Source organism: Schistocerca gregaria, chromosome 5 (assembly GCF_023897955.1).
Source record: "Schistocerca gregaria isolate iqSchGreg1 chromosome 5, iqSchGreg1.2, whole genome shotgun sequence".
Taxonomy (NCBI): domain Eukaryota; kingdom Metazoa; phylum Arthropoda; class Insecta; order Orthoptera; family Acrididae; genus Schistocerca; species Schistocerca gregaria.
Genome location: NC_064924.1, coordinates 461,264,578 through 461,269,099, shown reverse-complemented (window position 1 = coordinate 461,269,099; position 4,522 = coordinate 461,264,578).

Below are 4,522 nucleotides of genomic sequence, written 5' to 3'. Positions count from 1 at the left end.
TAATAGACCTGGAAAATATGGAAGATTTCAGATTATATAATAAGGCAGAGATTTTGGAACCACATTTTAAACTGTAAAACATTTTCAGAGGCAGATGGGGACTCGAACCACAATTTATTGTTTACGAACTGTTGATTAAAACTGAAGGATTGCAAAAAGGTAGGTAATTAAGAAGATGGGACAGGATAAGTTGAAAGAATCAGAAGTTATTGAGTTTCAGGTGGAGCATTAGGCAACAATTGACTGAAGAGAAATGAATACTGTAGTTAACAAATGGGTAGCTTTGAGAGATGAAATAGTGAAGGTGGCAGAGGATGATAAAAGTAAAAAGACAAGTTCTAGTAGAAATCTTCATATATCATAAGAGAAATTGTATTTAATTTATGAAGATGAAAACATAAAAAATGAAGCACGCAAAAGGGAATACAAATGTTAAAAGAATGAGATTGACTGCAAGTGCAATATATGAACATTAATAAAACTGACAAACTGCTGGGTGGATTCCTGACTGAATATAGAGGAAAAAAGAGCCTATGAACATTTGTCCCGAAATGCATCATTGCCATGGTAGGTGGGCTGACAAATTAAAGTTTCTCTGACATCGTGTCATGTATTGCACACTGCACGATTGACACTTCATACAGTAAACAGTAGAATGGTCTGCTATTAATGTTGGGAACAAGCTGAGACAGTGTTGTGTGCGGCCAAGCAGGTGGAAATGTTCGAGGGGCAGCATGACTGTGCCAAACCAAGTAGCCTTGCAAACCCCAACCACATCACACAATATTTCAAACTCTCTTTGGGCATTTGTGTAGACATAGGTCCTTTCAGATGGACAAATGTGCAGGGAGGTGCTGGATTGTGTGTACATAAGACTTGGAGGACCAGATTTTACAACTGCTGTAGAGCCTGCTTCTCAAAATCTGGTGCACACACAGTCTGCTGTCTTCGTGTGCGTTTGTATGTCTAAAAGGACCAAAGGACGCTTGATCCCAAAAGCTCCAAAAAAGGTCTTGAAATGCTATGTGATATGGTTAATATTTCTGAGGGTACATGTCTTCGTAGAGCTGTTTTCATATGCTTGGCTGTACACAAACATAAGATTATTCACAACATGAATGGCAACAATGCACCTCTGAACACATGTTCATAGGATCTTTTTTCCTCCATTTCCAGTCAGAAATCTGTCCCTGTAGTCTGTCCATCTTCATTCATGTTCACCCTGTAAAAGAAAGGTGAAAGATAAAGACCATTTGCAGAAAAATTAGAGAGACCTTTTAAGAAAGTGGAAGCAGCTGTATGAATGTTCAGAGCTCAAATGGAAAACCAGTACTAAGTGGTGAAGGGGAAGCTGATAGGTAGGAGGAGTAGAGGGAATGTACAACGGAAGTGAACTTCAAGGCAATATTATAGAAAGGAAAGAGATTGCAGATGAAGAAAATACAAGCTAAATACCCCCAGACTTTATAATGTAACAATTACTACAGCTCCTCAAACCATTGTATAATATTCCACTGCTTATGGGTATAAACCTGAATACTCAACTTTCATTTATGTTTCTCATCAAATGGATGTCAAGGAAATGAATAATCAACTCTTTATTAATCGTGCCTTGTATTTTATACAGTATATTTGATGTAGTTGATACATTGAAATTACTCTTTCACTAATTTGTTTCGACGAAAACGTACACCAAAATCTCTCGTAGTTCTAGCACGAAACTGGCTTAAACTGATGTAATACTATCACATGACTGACTGGTGTAATAGTGAGGCCATGCTGACACAACATGGCTACCACCACTTATCATTATATAATGTTGAATAGGTATTTGTGGAGATGATGGAAATTGACTAATAAAAATTGCTTGAATAATTAGAAAAATTGACAGGAAAGAATAGTTGAAAGAAATTTGAAGGTAATTTATGTATCTGCACACAATCCTGTGTGAACGTTAACTGATACCAATATCAACAGATCTTCAATATCAATACATTACAGGTCAATATTCTTAATTTGCATTACGTACTGCTTCACATAATTTCATTGTGTTTAGTCTTTATCATGACAATGTTGATGCAGGATCACTCCTCTGGATATCACATAAGTTGTTCTTGTCTTCGCCAAACCACCTGATGCAGCAGGATGTAGGGAGAAAATGATTGACAGATGAGATTGTACGCCTTAAATGTGCGAATAACTGTTGCTTTTCTAATAACTGTTTATAACATTGTTAATGTATGATTGAGATATATATTTTTAATAATGCTTGTACAATGGGTCCAAGCGTACGTCCAAACACTACCACTTATTGAAACAAAAAGGTAAAGATACAGGAATTAATTAATTGAAGAGCATAGTTCTTATTTTGTTTCAGACAGGTAGTGAATGATGTATCAAAACAACTCATTACTTTACCTTGGGGTAATATACACTCCTGGAAATTGAAATAAGAACACCGTGAATTCATTGTCCCAGGAAGGGGAAACTTTATTGACACATTCCTGGGGTCAGATACATCACATGATCACAATGACAGAACCACAGGCACATAGACACAGGCAACAGAGCATGCACAATGTCGGCACTAGTACAGTGTATATCCACCGTTCGCAGCAATGCAGGCTGCTATTCTCCCATGGAGACGATCATAGAGATGCTGGATGTAGTCCTGTGGAACGGCTTGCCATGCCATTTCCACCTGGCGCCTCAGTTGGACCAGCGTTCGTGCTGGACGTGCAGACCGCGTGAGACGACGCTTCATCCAGTGCCAAACATGCTCAAAGGGGGACAGATCCGGAGATCTTGCTGGCCAGGGTAGTTGACTTACACCTTCTAGAGCACGTTGGGTGGCACGGGATACATGCGGACGTGCATTGTCCTGTTGGAACAGCAAGTTCCCTTGCCGGTCTAGGAATGGTAGAATGATGGGTTCGATGACGGTTTGGATGTACCGTGCACTATTCAGTGTCCCCTCGACGATCACCAGAGGTGTAATGCCAGTGTAAGAGATCGCTCCCCACACCATGATGCCGGGTGTTGGCCCTGTGTGCCTCGGTCGTATGCAGTCCTGATTGTGGCGCTCACCTGCACGGCGCCAAACACGCATACGACCATCATTGGCACCAAGGCAGAAGCGACTCTCATCGCTGAAGAAGACACGTCTCCATTCGTCCCTCCATTCACGCCTGTCGCGACACCACTGGAGGCGGGCTGCACGATGTTGGGGCGTGAGCGGAAGACGGCCTAACAGTGTGCGGGACCGTAGCCCAGCTTCATGGAGACGGGTTCCGAATGGTCCTCGCCGATACCCCAGGAGCAACAGTGTCCCTAATTTGCTGGGAAGTGGCGGTGCGGTCCCCTACGGCACTGCGTAGGGTCCTACGGTCTTGGCGTGCATCCGTGCGTCGCTGCGGTCCGGTCCCAGGTCGACGGACACGTGCACCTTCCGCCGACCACTGGTGACAACATCGATGTACTGTGGAGACCTCACACCCCACGTGTTGAGAAATTCGGCGGTACGTCCACCCGGCCTCCCGCATGCCCACAATACGCCCTTGCTCAAAGTCCGTCAACTGCACATACGGTTCACATCCACGCTGTCGCGGCATGCTACCAGTGTTAAAGACTGCGATGGAGTTCCGTATGCCACGGCAAACTGGCTGACACTGACGGCGGCGGTGCGCAAATGCTGCGTAGCTAGCGCCATTCGACGGCCAACACCGCGGTTCCTGGTGTGTTCACTGTGCCGTGCGTGTGATCATTGCTTGTACAGCCCTCTCGCAGTGTCCGGAGCAAGTATGGTGGGTCTGACACACCGGTGTCATTGTGTTCTTTTTTCCATTTCTAGGAGTGTATATAATAGAAAGAAACTTCCACATGGGAAAAATATATTAAAAACAAAGATTCCAAGACTTACCAAGCAGGAAAGCGCCGGCAGACAGGCACATTGAACAAAACACACAAACACACACACAGAATTACTAGCTTTCGCAACCGATGGTTGCTTCTTCAGGAAGGAGAGGGAAAGACGAAAGGAAGCTGCTTGTGTCTGTGTATGTGCGGATGGATGTGTGTGTGTGTGTGTGTGTGTGTGTGTGTGTGTGTGTGTGTGTGTGTGTGTGTGTGGCGCGCGTCTGTCCTTTTTTTCCCCCTAAGGGAAGTCTTTCCGCTCCCGGGATGGAATGACTCCTTACCCTCTCCCTTAAAACCCACATCCTTTCGTCTTTCCCTCTCCTTCCTGAAGAAGCAACCATCGGTTGCGAAAGCTAGTAATTCTCTGTGTGTGTGTGTGTGTGTGTGTGTGTGTGTGTGTGTGTGTGTTTGTGTGTTTTGTTCATTGTGCCGGCGCTTTCCCGCTTGGTAAGTTCTATATATATTAAAAACAAAGATTCCAAGTGGGAAAGCGCCGGTAGATAGGCACAATAAATAAAACACACACACACACACACACACACACACACAGAATTTCTAGCTTTCGCAACCGGCGGCTGCTTCTTCAGGAAAGAGGGAAGGAGAGAGA